This window comes from Moschus berezovskii, chromosome 5, assembly GCF_049115385.1.
Source record: "Moschus berezovskii isolate FMDL1 chromosome 5, NW_MosBer_1.0, whole genome shotgun sequence".
Lineage (NCBI taxonomy): Eukaryota > Metazoa > Chordata > Mammalia > Artiodactyla > Moschidae > Moschus > Moschus berezovskii.
In genome coordinates, this window is record NC_142464.1 from 58,759,483 (window position 1) to 58,777,716 (window position 18,234).

Below are 18,234 nucleotides of genomic sequence, written 5' to 3' on the forward strand. Positions count from 1 at the left end.
AGGAATTTGGGGTTCCTTTGTTTTTTTAAATGTCTTTAGCAATTTTTGCTTATTAGTAAGGTGGCAACTGTAACCATAACAAAGTTCTTTTAATTCTGCTAGGAATCTCAGCTAGGGACATCCTAGACCAGAGGTCAGCAAAACATTTTTTGTAAAGGCCCAGACAATGAATCATTTCTGCTTTGTGGGCCATATGGTCTCTGTCACGATTTCTCTGTTCTGCCCTATAGCAGAAAAGCAGCCCCAGTCAATAGCAAATGAATGATCAAGGCTCATATAAGCTCAAATAAAACTTTATTTACAAAAATTGGTAGCAGGCTGGATTTGGCCTGCAGACAGTAGTTTTCAAATGGTTGTGAAAGACTATGGCCCATTATAACCTGGATGTGAACACTGGAAAATGGACCCCAGCTGTGGATTCAGACACGCATAAATTCAAATTCCAGCCATGGATGAGTAGCAGTGACCTTGAACAGCTTAACCTTGCTAAGTGCTAGTCCCTCATCAACAGAATGATTTACATTTCACGTAAATCATCCACATAGTGCTTAGCTCATTGAAAGCATTCAAATGAGGCTTTCTATATATGTCTCTTTTGCAGAGGCAGTGTAGCAAAATGGGTCTAAGCAAAAATTATGAAGCCAAAATACCCCTTGCTAGTTTTTGATCTTGGGTAGGTTTTTTTGTTGATCAGTGTGCTTCACGTTTCTCGTCATTAAAATAGATACAATGATAGTCTGGCTTTTAGTTCGCTTATGAAGATTGAACGAATTAATACGTGTAAAGGAATTAGACAGTGCCTGGCACTTTTTAAGCACTCAGTAAGTGTATCCTTATTTGTATTGGTCATTATCGGGGACCAGCCTCGATATGGCCCAGGGTATCCTCAGGATGAACGGCGTCGGTGTCAGAGAGAGAGAGAGAGAAAGAGAGAGACAGGGGCTGATGATTCCTTGGTTTACGCTGGAAACCAATAAAACCCCAGCACGGGGTTTGCTCTGTTTACGTAGGCCACAGGCGCCCTCTCGAATCACTGGAGGCACCCCACCAGGGCACCCCCTCGAGTGGGTCTTAGAAGCCCAGGCAGATAAGTAAACTCAGAGGGCCCAGTGCTCCAAGGATCCCAACCAGAAAAAGGAGAATAGAGAAAAGGATGGAAAAAGAGAAAGAACGACACGGGGAGACCAAGCTTCAGTGAGCAAGGCCCAAAGCTTTATTTTCCAGTGCTGCTTTTATACCCTAAGTTGTGCACATAAAAAATAGAGAAAGAGAGGTACAGAGTCACGCCAAAATCACGCGGGGTCAGCAGTCTTGACCCTTATCAGGATCAGGGCTCATTTTTGTATGTCTCATGATATACAAAAGTTTTGGGTGGTTTACATCATCTTCTGGCCAGGTGGCCTGCTAACAGTTTATGGCCCTCTCTCCTAACAAAGGTTGCTGCTGCTAAGTCACTTCAGTCGTGTCCGACTCTGTGTGACCCCATAGACGGAAGCCCACCAGGCTCCCCCGTCCCTGGGATTCTCCAGGCAAGAACACTGGAGTGGGTTGCCATTTCCTTCTCCAATGTGTGAAAGTGAAAAGTGAAAGTGAAGTCGCTCAGTCGTGTCCGACCCTTAGCGACCCCATGGACAAGCAGCCTACCAGGCTCCTCCATCCATGGTATTTTCTAGGCAATAGTACTGGAGTGGCTTGCCATTGCCTTCTCCGTAACAAAGGTTAGTTAGCTAGAAAAAGTCTTATATTCTTTTAAGATGATTTTCCTAAAGTCAGGTGCTATACACATGACAAGGTTACATTCCTATAAGGCACAGGTGTAGTGAGCTACAAGAAAGGAATTTATTAACTTAAGATCTGATGTGGTTAAATCAAAGGCTACTACTTATATTCTCTATATGTGATTAATATATTTCCAAGGATACAATAGATAGAGGAAACTTTGCAGCAAGCATTGATTCAACAATGAAATCTTTTTTAGTACTATTCTATTGATTTTAACTTCTTCAACAGATTTCTGTATTTTAGAATATTAGGCTTTCTGTCCTTGCATGGCTGGGAGGCTATAAGCAGTCACACTCATAGTTGTAAGAGCCTGGACAAACTTGTCATGCAAGTTAGAAAGCTATCAGAGGGGCTTGGATTGGAACACTCCTATTAAGCCAAGGAGAACTTTTTAACTACAGCTCTGAATTAATGTTTTCAGAGAAAGGTGGTTGGGGGGAAGCCCCCGCAGGTATTAGAGGACTTGATAAGAGGTGTAAGATAGTAAAGCAGTCAGACTCCGGTTTTCTTTGGGGTAGATGCTCAGGTAAGTCCAGGGGGTTCCTCGAGCCCTGATTAGCCTTTGCCCGTCAGGCCTCTTCCCTAGTTGACCTTTGCCACGGGTAGGATTTCCCTCGCTGGCTCCCGGCAGGTCATCATTTTGTTACTCAACACAATAACATGCCTTATTGAATTTTATTTTTGCTGAATTTATGTCAACGAGAGAACTAAACAAATACCTGGTGATTATCCAGCTCTAAGTAATTTCTACTTTGAATTTATTGGTTATATTATATTAGGATGAAGGATGGTTTTTCTTTTACTCTCTATATTATTTCTGCTCAAGAAGGAATGACAAAACTACCACAGTGTTCAGACAACCACTCTGTCCTACAGTCTCACTACTCTTGAAGTTTTTCACACATGTTGCAATATGAATTTAAAGGAAATTGAAGTATAATAATTGGAATATTTCTTTAAAGCCAACTTCGGTATCAAATATTTTCTTATTACATCTGAGGATTAGAATCTTATTTAAAAATTCTTTCAACTGAGGAATATATAAAATTAGATGTTTTGCTAATGTAAAGTTGAGTTTTCTTAGATCCACAGCAGAGGAAAACTACACGGCTGATATATATTTTCTTGGTTATATTAACTTAATAGTTTTTCAGAAACTTGCCTTGTTCTATTGAAAACAAATAAGGATGATGATTTTTCAGAAGAAATATTGTATCAATATACAATTAGAATCAGAGTAGTGAAATAGAAAATTACAAACCAAAATACTTTTATTGCCATGCCTACTGGCTCATGGGAACTTAGTTCCCTGATGAGGGATTGAACAAATGTCCCCTGTAGTGGTAGCACAGATTCTTAACCACTGGACCACCAGGGAAGGCCCACAAATTAAAATACTTAAATTTTGTTAGTAGCTTAAACATGTAAATTTAATTCAGAAATGTGTATATCTAAATGAGAACTCCTTGTGGGGAACGTATAATGATGATCGTTTAGCTAGTTTCTCACTTTGCATAAGAAATATGGGTCATATTGTTCAATTCGTTGTTTAGCAGTATATTCATGGGGTCATGTGCTTCAGGTTAAAAATGCTATTTCTATTTCTAAATGTTCACATACTGTTGAAGCCTGGCTTAGAGAATTTTGAGCATTACTTTGCTAGCATGTGAGATGAATGCAATTGTGCAGTAGTTTGAACAATCTTTGGCATTACCTTTCTCTGGGATTCGAATGAAAACTGACCTTTTCCAGGCCCATGTCCACTGCTGAGTTTTCCAAATTTGCTGGCATGTTGAGTGCAACACTTTCACAGCATCATCTTTTAGGATTTTAGAAATAGCTTAACTGGAATTCCATCATCTCCACTAGCTCTGTTCGTAGTGATGCTTCCTAAGGCCCACTTGACTTCCCATTCCAGGATGTCTGGTTCTAGGTGAGTGATCACACCATAGTGGTTATCTGGATCATGAAGATCTTTTTTGTATAGCTCTTCTGTGTATTCTTGCCATCTCTTCTTAGTATCTTCTGTTAGGTAAGGTATCTGTTAGATATCTTAGTATCTTTCTGTTGCTGCTGCTGCTGCTAAGTCGTTTCAGTCGTGTCCAACTCTGTGCGACCCCATAGACAGCAGACCACCAGGCTTCCCTGTCCCTGGGATTCTCCGGGCAAGAACACTGGAGTGGGTTGCCATTTCCTTCTCCAAATCTTTCTGTTAGGTCTATATAATTTCTTTTATTGTGCCCATCTTTGCATGAAATGTTCCCTTGGTATCTCTAATTTTCTTGAAGAGATCTCTAGTCTTTCCCATTCTATTGTTTTCCTCTATTTCTTTTGATTGATCACTGAAGAAAGCTTCCTTATCTCGCCTTGCTAATCTTTGGAACTCTGCATTCAGATGGGTTTATCTTCCCTTTTCTCCTTTGTCTTTCACTTGTCTTCTTTTCTCAGCTATTTATAAGGCCTACTCAGACAACCATTTTGCCTTTTTGCCTCTCTTTTTCTTGGGGATGGTCTTGATCACTGCCTCCTGTACAATGTCACGAACCTCCGTCCATAGATCTTCAGGCACTCTGTCTATCAGATCTAGCCCATTTAATCTATTTCTTACTTCCACTGTATAATTCTAAGGAATTTGATTTGTCATACCTGAATGGTCTAGTGGTTTTCCCTACTTTCTTTAAGTCTGAATTTTGCAATACTCAAAATTCTCCAAACCAGGCTTCAAAAGTACATGAACCGTGAACTTCCAGATGTTCAAGCTGGATTTAGAAAAGGCAGAGAAACCAAAAATCAAATTGCCAGCATCTGTTGGATCATCAAAAAAGAAAGAGAGTTCCAGAAAACATCTGCTTTAATAAATACTCCAAAGCCTTTGACTATGTGGATCACAATAAACTGTAGAAAATTCTTAAAAAGATGGGAATACCAGACCACCTTACCTGCCTCCTGAAAAATCTATATGCAGGTCAAGAAACAAGAGTTAGAATTGGACATGGAAAAACAGACTGGTTCCAAAACGGGAAAAGAGTATGTTAAGGCTATATATTTTCACCCTGCTTATTTAACTTATATGCAGAGTGAAGTGAAGTTGCTCAGTCGTGTCTGACATCATGCAAAATGCTAGGCTGGATGAAGCACAAATTGGAATCAAGATTGCCGGGAGAAATATCAATAATCACAGATACACAGATGACACCACCCTTAAAAGAAAACAAAGAACTAAAGAGCCTCTTGATGAAATTGAAAGAGAAATGTGAAAAGTTTGGCTTAAAACTCAACATTCAGAAAACTAAGAACATGGCATCCTGTCCCATCACTTCATGGGAAATAGATGAGGAAACAATGGAAACAGTGACAGACTTTAATTTTTTGGACTCCAAAATCACTGCAGATGGTGACTGCAGTCATGAAATTAAAAGACGGTTGCTCCTTGGAAGAAAAGCCATGACCAACCTAGACAGCATGCTAAAAAGCAAAGACTTACTTTGCCAGCAAAAGTCTGTCCAGTCAAGGCTATGGTTTTTCCAGTAGTCATGTATGGATGTGAGATTTGTACTATAAAGAAAGCTGTGGGCTGAAGAATTGATGCTTTTGAACTATGGTGTTAGAGAAGATTCTTGAGAGTCCTTTGGACTGCAAGGAGATCAAACCAGTCAATCCTAAAGGAAATCAGTCCTGAATATTCATTGGAAGTACTGATGCTGAAGCTGAAACTCCAATACTTTGGCCAACTGATGCAAAAAACTAACTCGTTTGGAAAGACCCTGATGCTGGGAGAGATTAAAGGCAGGAGGAGAAGGGGACGACAGAGGATGAGATGATGGTTGGATGGCATCACTGACTCAATGGGCAAGAGTTTGAGCAAGCTCCAGGAATTCATGATGGACAGGAAAGCCTGGTGTGCTGCAATCCATGAGGTCACACAGAGTCAGACATGACTGAGGGACAACTGAACTAATTTCTGTATGTTGAATATGACATGTGATATGCTTCTATGTTCATACTGTAAATATCACATTACATTGATTTGGATAAATTCAAATCTATGGAAATATAGTTTTGTGTTTTTGTTATTTATATTTGGAGACTTTCTAAATTTTTAAGAATACAAATGGGAATCATTTTACTAGTATTTTGAAGCTTTTTAATTTAGTGGTTCAGAAAATTCTTATTTGTTTCAGTTGGACTGTATTAAACAGTGAACTTGTAAAAAAGATGCCATTGTTGTTTATGTTGTGTTAAGACATTGTGAATCTTTAGTCATATTCTCATATTGATTCTTCTGTGTCTCCCTTTCCATTTTCTACCATGTGCAAGTTGTTCAGTTTTGTCTGGCTCTTTACAGCCCCATGAACCATAGCCCACCAGGCTCCTTTGTCCATGGAATACTCTAGGCAAGAATATTGGAGTGGGTAGCCATTCCCTTCTCTAAGGAATTTTCCCAACCCAGGGATCCAGCCTGGGTCTCCAGAGCAGGCAGATCTTTTACCATCTGAGCCACCAGGGAAACCCTAGTTTCTACCAAAGCAGAGCCCATTTCTTGGCTACTTTGGCTTCATTAAAAGCATTTAGCATTTCCTATCGAGCTGTAGCCTTCAAAGATTTTTATAAATAATTATACTTTCTTCTTCTTTTTTAACCATATTTCCTGAATATATACTACTGCATTTGCTTGTTCTTAGACTTAGTATGGGCTTCCCTGGTGGCTTAGATGTGGAATCTGCCCACAATGCAGAAGACCCAGGTTGGATCATTATACAACCTAAACTACAGAAATGTATTCTGTCAAAGTTTAGGAGGCTAGAAGTCCACATTCAAGAGTTAGTTCCTTCTGAGGGCCATGAGTGGAGGACCTGTTCCAGGTCTTTCTCCTTGACTTGTACAGTCTTCTTCCTGTTCACATGGTAGTTTCCCTGCATGTATATATCTCTGTGTTCAAATTTCCCTTTTTTATATAAGGACACTATTCATACTGAATTAGGGTCTACCCTTACGTACTTCCTTTAACTTGATTACCCCTGTAAAGATCTTATCTCCAAATGCAGTCACTGGGGATTAGGACTTCAATATACAGATTTTAGGGAGAATTCAATTCATAACACAGGCTTTTAAGAGAAAGATTGGAGAAGCTAAGTGACTAGTCTAAGATTATCCAGTCTCTTTGTGGCAGAATCTCAATAATGATTCTAATTTCTCTTCTACTTTCCAGAGTGATCAGTTGCCCTTCTGTCTACACTGATGCATAACTCTCTTCTATGCAAATAGACTGAAAGTTTTTCAGCACTGGACTCGCTCAAGTTTTCTTTGAATTTATGTGGAAGTGATGGAGATTCACCTGAATCTATACATGTTTTGTTGGTTCTTTTATTAAGGTTTTTACTTAAAGATGAATTTGCTCATTAAATTTTCTATATATCTGGTACACATAGTTCTCATTTATTCATTCAGCAAATATTTATTAAGGAGACTTATAGTCCTGCAGCTGGCTAGACCTGAGACTTAATTTCAACAGGACCTGCGAATGTTCTCTTCTGTCCTGTGAGGGAGTGTGAAAATTAGTTTCCCTGCTTTTTAGAAGTATGCTGTCTAACAGTTATATAAGTAGTTTCTGAGGTTTATTGTTCTCCCAGGAGAATTTGTGACTTCTAACCAAGTATGTCTATAACATTCATGAGTACTGATGGTGCTCCCATGATGCCATTGAAGAGTATCAGTCCTAGAAAATTTCAATTACCTTCCTTCCACTTCACCTTGGTCCTCTCACACATGTACCAGCCAGTGAAGGTAATAGATTGCAGTATGCATTAACATCATCCTATAGTGTTAAGCGGAGAAGGCAATGGCAAGCCACTCCAGTACTCTTGCCTAGAAAATCCCATGGACAGCGGAGCCTGGTGGGCTGCAGTCCATGGGGTTGCTACGAGTCAGACATGACTGAGCGACTTCACTTTCACTTTTCACTTTCACACATTGGAGGAGGTAATGGCAACCCACTCCAGTGTTCTTGCCTGGAGAATCTCAGGGACGGGGGAGCCTGGTGGGCTGCCGTCTATGGGGTCGCACAGAGTCGGACACGACTGAAGTGACTTAGCAGCAGCAACATAGTGTTAAGAGTCTTATCTTTTTTTCATCCATGGAATAAGAAAGTACATCAGAGTGAAACATTTATAAGCAAAGTTGCAGTAAGCATATACCAAGTATGTGATATATTAAATTTATATTTATTTTGAGCTTATTGTGCATAGGATCTGAGAAGTTAAAACAACTGTTCTTATTATTACCTTTTTGTATTTAAGATCCAAAATGTTCTAAAGTAAAGCTTGTGTAGATCGGATTGTATATACACCCATTATGCTTAACACATTCTGTTATACTTTATTACAATACTGTATATTTGTATTGTCATATTCCAAATTTTGAGGTACATATGTTAAGAATTTTAGTTTAAAATTAAATTTTAGTTTAGACCCCACAAAGCATATATTTGCTTGAAAAACAAGTTATAAGTCTTTTACCTCTTACATATATTTTATAATACGTTGTACCCTTGCCCTGGCAGATATTAGCATTCCTTGTTTTCATCTTTTTTTTTTCTCCATCAAGTTTCCTAAGTAACAATTGAGGGGCATTATTAAAGTTTTAAGAAATGTTTTGTGAGGATAACAATGAATATTAGATTTAAAAAAAAAAGCCTACTTAGAATGAAAGCACAAAGTTAGACTAGGGAATGTTGTCTTTTGGGGAGGGTGATAGGAATAAAGCCCACCACAAAAGCTTGACAGGCCAGGGCTGAGCAAAAGAAGTTGGACCAAGGTGTAGAGAGCAAATGCCTGTTAGTGAGAACTAGAATGCTCTCTCTCTGGTGTCAAAATCAGAAAATAATTAGGGAAGAAATGTGAAAAGTGTCAGGAAGTGGTAAGAGTCTTATAAAAAGGAAATTACTCTGGCACCTCATTGTGTATTGATTAGTGAGAGATGAGTGGTAGGAAGAGGAAGTTGTAGCTATCAAAGAAGAACATGCCTAAGGCAAGACTGCTTGTGCTTAATAAAAATAAAATAAAATAAAAAAAAGATTGACCTGAAAGAAACTAGGCAGCAAGCCAATGATAAAGGCAAATCAGCCATCCCTCTGCCTTCTTCGGAGATTCGTCTCTCCCCCCATTCTAGCTCCCACACACAAATTACATCTCCAACATGTTGCTTTCAACTCTACCCTATTATCTTTTACATAATCTATTTTTCCTAATATTTCATTCTTATTTTTATTCTGCTTGCTACATGGTATTCAGTGGAAATTTTAGTACATCCAGTTTTAAGCATATTTCCGTTCTCAGACAATTTATGTTGGAATCAATAGATAGAAATGGAAAGATGTCACAGTCTATTCTTTCCTAGTTATGGAAATTTGGTTAGTTAGATTAATAAAAGTTTTGGAGACAATTATTTGTGATTTTTTTTTTTTTTGTAATGGGAACTCTAAATGTCTATGGTCCCTTCATTTATTTTGCTGTAACAAATAACCCAATATGAAAAGAACGTGGATGAAAGGAACTTACGTTTTATTGGAAGAAAAGTGGGAGGAAGAGCAGCAGGTATTGTATTAATGCAACAATTAGGATATAGGCTCAATTGCCATGACATAAATTTGTTTACATATCATTTACTTAAACCAAAGTAGAATGCTATTTCTCACATAAACCCGTTTACTGGTACAATGGCTCTCTGGTGTTAGGTATTTGCTCATGTGCCCAGTCTGTCCAACTCTTTGGGATCCGATAGACTGTAGCCTGCCAAGCTCCCCGGCCGTGGAATTTTCCAGACGAGAATAATGGAGTGAGTTGCCATTTCCTATTCCAGGGGATCTTCTCAACCCAGAGATTGAACCCACATCTCTTTTGTCTATTACATTGGCTGCTGCTGCTGCTAAGTCACCTCAGTCGTGTCCGACTCTGTGCGACCCCATAGACGGCAGCCCACCAGGCTCCCCCGTCCCTGGGATTCTCCAGGCAAGAACACTGGAGTGGGTTGCCATTTCCTTCTCCAATGCATGAAAATGAAAAGTGCAAGTGAAGTCGCTCAGTCGTGTCCGACTTTCAGCGACCCCATGGACTGTAGCCTACCAGGCTCCTCCGTCCATGGGATTTTCCAGGCAAGAGTACTGGAGTGGGGTGCCACTGCCTTCTTCTTTACCAGTGTGCTACCTGGGACACGTGGTATTAGGTATAGGCTTCTGTGTTTTCATCCTTCACCACCCTCATTGGATTGCTATGGCTCTCCAAGATATCTGGAAGAAAGTAAAAGACAAGGGAAGTCACTTCTGGTCCTTTAAAAGCATAATCCAAGTTTTGTATATCACTTTCGTGCACATGCCATTGCCCATAAATTAATCAAATAATCTTACCTACCTGCAAGATAGCTTGGGAAATGCGGTCTTTCTGACATTCCATGAGGTTCATGTAATGGGAAATAGAAGGCTAGAATGGATATTGAGGGGTAGCCAGAGGTCCAGAGCAAAACAGCTTTTGGATAGTGTGGCAAAACAAGAGGGAAGAAACTGGGCATCCCAGTAACCATCTGAAGAAGAGATACACTGCCAGCTTGGATCCCTTGCCTTTGGACTTTGATTTAAAAGAAACAGATTTCTGACATTTTAAGGTGCCCTGCTTTTTTGTTTTGCTTTTGATCTCTTTCAGCTGCCTATCTACCAGTCTCCTAACTAATGTAGCTAGTTGAGGGAAAATATCAAAATTAGATCCTTTAACAGTAATTGGTAAAATATATTTGAATATTATAAGATAATAAAGAAATGGAGTACAATTAAAGAAACTGAACTTAAAGGGAGATGCGAATTTCTCTGCAAATAAGCAGTTAGCGTAAAAAATACTCTTTCATCGTTATTTCCACCCTTCTCCCCTCCTTCCTTCTGTCTTGGTTGCTTTCTTCTTCAGTACATGACTTGAAACTGTGATCCGACCCTAATTTCTAGATATAAAAGCACCAAGAGTGATTATTTTCAAGGATTAACATAACTGAATGTCCATTAAGAGGAAAATCTTTATATAAAATAAATTTCAGAACTGTGATCACATAAGTCATTCTAGTGTATTTTTTCAACATTTTATACTTGAGCACTGAATTCTTACCATTTATTTGATGGTATTCTTGAAAGCTTATTAATTTACCTTTAATGTTCAGGTCTGTCTATACTGAGCTTAATTGTGATGTCATGGACATTGTTTCTTGCATTTAATTCTCATTTGGGTTATGCTTTCTGGCAGGAACTCTGACCACTGAACAATAAAACAATTATTACTGTGATATGCAATATTGAACAGATTATGTCATGGTTAACTTTGCATATTCATAACTGCCAACTACAGATGCTAACATTGCACTAAAGCTGGTTTTCAACAAAATAAATAGAAAATGGAAATTCTATGAACATTTACCCTCGATTTTGCCTTTAAAGATCAAAATCCCTCTGCTTACTCCTGCTTAATAATTTTTTTTTTTTTTTTTGCGTTGTAGATCTTTCCAAAAATATAGAAAAGGCTGGGATCTTTTCCCTGAGAAAAAATATGCTCAGATGTGTTTTTCTGAAATATTTTTCATACAACTTCAGTGGTCAACAGTTTTCCAAAAGCCTGTTTATAGTTTCTATTTCAGAACCTAATGTCTTGAACCCACACTCTTACTATATTAGATTGACTCATAAAATATTGAATGGAATATCCTTAAGCATATTATAGTTTAGGATAACTTTTAACTTCTTAGCAAGATGTAATACCTAGGAATAGTTGAAGAAATTTAAGAATTTTAACTAACTTCAGCAAAATAGCCAGTAAAGAAGAGATGGTATGTATTGTTTCCTGGGATGGTTTGTACTGTGGAAGTTGTCATCAACCACAGTTGTACAGAAAAACAACTACACAAGAAAGGGGAAGAGAATAAACTTTTAAGTTTTCTATAAAACGTTTACATTGGCAAAGGACTTTTCATATAAAGAGCTTAATTAAAATAGTCTCAATAACCAGATCTTCATGCAGTTTTAAAGCAATATGTAGAATATATGTAACTGTTACAGGACACAGGGGTATCATAGTTATGATTCATTGAAAAACAGTGAAATCACTATTAGAATAACTCAATAGAAACATCTCTGCATAGAATTTCTAACAAAGTTCTTTATCCACTGAGGTAGCATCTGCTTTGTGCCATACAAAAGAACAAAAAAACACAGGAACAGGAGTTTTATCTCCTTAAAAGTTTCTTTTTTCTTATTCATTTGAATATTTGTTTAATATATATTTTTAAATATTTTTAGGAAAAATAAATACTTCCCATTTATTTGAATTACCTAAAGCCTACCTCTTTCTCTCCTTTTTTTATTTTCTTAGCAAAGATGCAAGCAAATAGTTTCCTCTTTGAATAACAAAAAAAAATTGTATGAAATACCAATGATCAGAAGAGGGAAAAGTGAATTTGTGAAAAACAGAGAGTGCAAAATTGAAATGATTGACAAACTCAGCTGAAAGTCCAGAGGCATTGCCTTGCCAACAGTTATGACTGGGTCTGGGGATGCACATAATAACATCAAGATTTGGTTGCTTCTTTATATCTTTGCTCTCTTTTATGCTGACATCACTGTCCCTCTTCCATGGAGGTCTCCATAAACTCAGATTTACACCTTCTCAACTGCAAGACTGAGCTTACTAGGAGGCACTAGTGGTAAAAAGAACCCACCCACCAATGCAGCAGACATAGAGACACGGGTTCCATCCATAGGTTGAGAAGATCCCCTGGAGGAGGGCATGGCAACCCACTCCAGTATTCTTGACTGGAGAATCCTATGGACAGAGAAGCCTGGTGGGCTACAGGCCCTAGGGTCACAAAGAGTTGAACATCACTGAAGCAACTTAGTATGCACGCACAACCTCAAGACCATCAGATTAGCTCTCTGTGAACCAATTCAGATCACATAACTCTTCTGAATCAGTTTCTTTGAGCAGGATCAGTATAGATTAACCAGATATTCTTTCAAAGTGGACCAATCACTATGGTAAGATAGATGGAAGAAAAAGCTTGACCAGGTTCTACTACCCATCCTGGAGTATTTGGTGGGATCAGTAAAGCATGACCATTAATCCATGGATTAGGTAAAGAGTGAGTGCCCTCAGAAATGATAGTTCTTATCCCAGAAGAAGAAAGATAGATGTGTGCAAGTCAAAGGAACAACTACCCAACTATCCACATGTGCTCAAAAACAAGCATATGTGTTTACTACATCCAAAAATCATTGAAGGACTTAGCTTTCATACAACTTAGGAGACAATTTTGCTGAGTTCTAGTGTCTCCCACCACCATTTCTAGCTTGGTGACTAACGTAGGTCTCTGAACAGCTTTGGAAGGAGAGTTTTGTGTGCCTAGATGAGTCCTTTCATTTAAGAAATTACTTTGCCTAGAAAATTGAAAAGTGCTTTCAATAAGTCATACCATCTGCTGCTGTCATATTAACTTAAAACTGGCCAAAATTGAATCTTCATTAATGTGACTTGTAGGTTTCACCCTCACTTTTTTTTTTAAGCAGTGTTATTTGAAACTAACCCTTCAAAATAGTACTTACATGAATGGTATTAGGGTTTTGTGCATTATTTTGCCTATTTATCTATTATATTTTGGTACAAATATGGGTTATACATAAAGTAACAAATGCAAAACTTTTTAAACATTAGTAATATAACTGGCCAGAAAGCAGAGGGGCTTAGAAGCCACCACATGGGGACACACATATTATTCTGGATGCCACATTTTGAGCAACTCCGAGAATGCTTATTTTCTACTGCTTCAGAGGATGTTTGCTAGAAACCTTTTTTTTTCTTTGTAACAGTTGGTAAAATAAATAAAATATACAGTCAGTAAATCTACCATCTCTGAGCTTTGGTCATGCGGGGAAATAAATCTTTCATTGCGTGTCTTGCTCTTTGAAGAGCTGAAAGAAGATAAAAACAAAGTATAACTTTTGCTTATGGAAGTCACTGCCTTAGCAATAGTAGCAATTACTGAGGATTGAACCCATGCCAGAGGTTAGTAGGCAATGCTTCTTAGCTGGCACACCAAATATCTCTCTGTATCTGCAGAAACTACCTCATTGCTCAAACACTTCATACTTTCTATTTTATCACCCATTTTACTGTCCACAAACCCAGCGACGTGATAGGAAGAGCCTGTGATCTCAGAAGCCATGATTTCTTTTTCGTTGTGTCACATACTTGGCCTTGTTATCTCACACTTCGCCATTCTTTTTGTTAGCATGGGTTTCTTCCTATTAAGCAAACACACACATGCACACACATACTGTCACACAGAAGCACACCTTTCCCTCATCTAGTCTCTAAATCACTGCACTGAATTCTGCCTAAATATCTCAGAGTCCCACAGAGGTAATTCGAGAGAAGGAATTGTTATCTTCTTTTTTATAGAGCAAAAACCCAAGGAACATAAAATTTAATTGATGTATTAACCCACTCACTTGTTAGTGATGATATAACCATAAGCCAAATTCTCCTAGTACTCTCTGGAAATGTGAGACAGGGCAGAAACTGTACACTACTCTATCTATACGCATCTATGTGTGTGTGTATGTGTGTGTGTGGTATGTTTACATATTTTGATATTTTTTTCTTTTTCTTGAGATACTCTAAGAATATGTGTAGATCCAAGCAGTTATTGGAATAAGACTCTAGTAGTTTCAGTTCAGTTCAGTTCAGTCGCTCAGTCGTGTCCGACTCTCCGCGACCCCATGAATCACAGCACGCCAGGCCTCCCTGTCCATCACCAACTCCCGGAGTTCACTCAAACTCATGTCCACAGAGTCGGTGATGCCATCCAGCCATCTCATTCTCTGTCGTCCCCTTCTCCTCCCGCCCCCAACCTTTCCCAGCATCAGAGTCTTTTCCAGTGAGTCAACTCGTCGCATGAGGTGGCCAAAGTATTGCAGTTTCAGCTTTAGCATCAGTCCCTCCAATGAACATCCAGGATTGATCTCCTTTAGAATGGACTAGTAGTTTAAGTATCAATAAATATTAGGTTGGCCAGAAAGTTCCTTTGGATTTTTCCATACCATCTTACAGAAAATACAAAGGAACTTTTTGGCCAACCCAGTATTTGTTTGGCTATTACGCTAATATGAGGAATATTTCATGCTTCTGTGCATTTCTAAATTTTTTGACCATTCCAGGCATTAAGAAATATATTTCTACATCAACTCAGTAGACCTGTGGATATACACAGGCACATATAACTATAATACTTTCACCAAATAGTATTGGCTTTCACTCCATATGATGTACATTAATATTGCCTGGTCACAATCTACTAAAAATGTGTCACGACTCTTTAAACTCTATCATGACCTACAGTGAAAAGTACTGGTATAGTGGGAAAATGACATCAAGGAGTTATGGTTTCATATCTTCCTGATTTTGCTATAACAATAACACATTTATTGTGTTATTTTGAATAATCATGAAGACTCAGCTTTCATGACTGTAATATGGGAATAAGGACACTTTTCTTTTGATTTGAAGTGAATATTAGGTAAGGTAACTATGAGAGTAACAGATGCTCTTTAATCTTCCTTGACAAATTGATTTATTTTATCATTTTGTAGATTTTCATTTCTGTGGGAGACACAAGGAAAAATAGTTTCCTCTGATCATTTCATTATCTACTAATGGTAATATTATATTATTAGATATGGTGTATCCCCTTGTTCAGAACACAATCATTGCCTGTGTTTTGGGCATATAATGATAAAATAATAGCTAACATTTTGAGCATGTTACTACTTGCCAAACATTGTACATACCCATTTTCATGAATCCCTTTAGAATTCACATGAGGTGGGTACTATGAATCTTCACCTTTTACAGAGGAGGCATAAAGTATGTTGCACAGGGTCATGAACCAGAACCCAACCCAAGCAACTTGACTGCAGTCCGGGTAACACATTTAGCTGCTTCTCCCTTTTTCTCATCTACTTGTTTTCATTAAGAGGCAGTCGCCATACAGGTGACTACTGTGTAGTCACACAGCCCAGTGGGATTCTTGACGCTTATTAGTGTGACATCAGATGAGTTGCTGAAACTGTTTTCTCGGATATAGTCATTTGTATTATGAATTGTGTTGAGTCAGTTAAATGAGTTAATAGGTGCAAATAGCACATACCACATAAGAAGAAATATGCAAGTGTTAGTATTATTTCCTCAGTCCCTTTCAAAAATCCCTACCCTCTTTTAAGATAGCTTTCTGTGAATGTGTGTCTGTGTGTGTGTGTGATTTAAGATCTGTGAATAGGGTCAAAGTCTTAATCTTGGCAAATAAAGCAGTGTGATGCTAAGGCACCTATGTGTAAATAATTCTCTATTGATAGTAAAGATATCAGATTTCTTGAAATTATCCTTTTTTTCAACTTGAATTTTTAAAGCTGAGGTTGATATAAACATGCTTATATCATAATAAGATTATAGCATAAGCCATCTATGTGTATGTATCTCTCTTCCATATCATGCTGAATGATACCGAATACTTCTCAAGTCACCTTTCTATCCCTGGAGTCCAGAACACTAGAATACAGGGAATACTCAGTAAATGATTGTTCTGTTTTTAATACAGTGAACCACATTGTTAAGTGCCAAATGCATTTTAGGGCTATAGCAAAAGGTAAACTGCATCCACTATCTAAACACACATTCATTATCTAAAGTACACAAAGTTTAGGTATGTTTCAAATGAAACATGAAATTCAATCTTACTTGTGAAGGATTGTATGCTAGAACGTGTAGACGAATTAACTTGCAGTCAGTGAAATGTATAAGTTTGTATCCAAGATTTTCATAATAGAAGCAAGTGAGCCTTTTTTTTTTTTAATAAATGGATTCGTATAATGGATCCATCATAATTTTAAAATGCAAACATTGAAAATACTGTGGGGACCTTCTGTGAAGTAGTCTTATAAAACACAAACAGGATATGATAAGCCTATATATAACCATAGGATAGAAGTGACATGTTGAACTTGACCATGGGAATGGAGTCAGTAAAATCCAAACTGAGATAATGCAGTAGCCAATAAATAAATAAATATTCTCCTTGTCAACCAGTAAGTGGTAAGACAAAAACAGTGATACAGAATACCTATAGATTAAGAGAGGCATGGCTTCCTATGCGGTGCAGTGGTAAAGAATCCACCTGCCATTGCAAGAAATGCAAGAGACCCAGATTCAGTCCATGGGTCAGGAAAATCCTCTAGAGTAGGAAATAGCAACTAGCGCCAATATTCTTGCCAGGAAAATTCCACAGACAGAAGAACCTGGTGGACTACAGTCCATAGAGTTGCAAACTGTTGAACACGTCTGAGCACACACACACGTGCACACCCACACACACATGAAAGACAGCAATTTAATTACCATGCTATCATATATAGAAATTATTTCGATTCTACTTTAAAAACATAAAAATTTCAATTAGGCATGTAAACTCTCACTGGATATTTCATAGTATTAAGGTATTAATATTAATTATTTAAAGGTGATAATGGAGTAGTAACTTGGTTAAGATAGTCCATATTTTATAGATATAAGTACTAAAATATGGATGAGGAATTGTATCTGAAATTTTCTTACTAGCATTTGGAGAGGGAAGAAAGAAAACAGAAGAGTGGTTTGGGCAGTTGTGCTCTTGGAATGACAGTTGTAAGGACTGGTTGATTATATATGGCAACTTATATTATTTTGTTGAATTTTGTGTATGTTTGAAAGTATCCATAGTAAAACATGTTTGAGACTATTATAGATTTGCCTTAGTTCTATCCATTAAATTGGATTGAATTAATACATTTAAAAGAGGAGGTATTAATCAAACATTTATAAGGTATTTTAAACATAACCAAGTATTTGATAATATTAGAAATGATTTGCCATATATAAAAGCAATATATTTCACTACTGGCTTCTTTGCAAATCTACAGCAAATTGACCTTAGGCTATATAGCATAATATTTAGAGTCTAAAACACTGAGTGCTTTTGTAGTGATGTTCCATAGCATGAGATTGAAGATAATATTGTAATAAATTTCACAATGCTACAAAAGAAATGTTCTGTGCTCAACAACAGAGACATTTAGCCCTCACTAAATGAAAATTCTTAGTAGGCAGATAAATACATAAATATAGAATTGCAAAACAACAGAATAAATAGAGTACTAAAGGTGTGTATTGAACATGGAAAGATGGTGTTCAGTTCAGCTTGAGCATTAGCACGTGCATGCATGCGTGCTAAGTCGCTTCAGTTGTGTTGGGCATCAGTACTGACGTCAAAGAAAATGTAATTGTAGGTTTTTGTTATGTGATACGTGCTGCATTCCCTTGTGGTGATTTAAATTATAGACCA

At 37.7% G+C, this 18,234-nt stretch overlaps 1 protein-coding gene across 3 annotated transcripts in view; it reads left to right on the forward strand.

The window, feature by feature from the left end:
• PCDH7 (protocadherin 7) overlaps nucleotides 1-18,234 on the forward strand; it is a 483,519-nt gene that overhangs the window by 185,173 nt on the left and 280,112 nt on the right. The window lies entirely within an intron of this gene.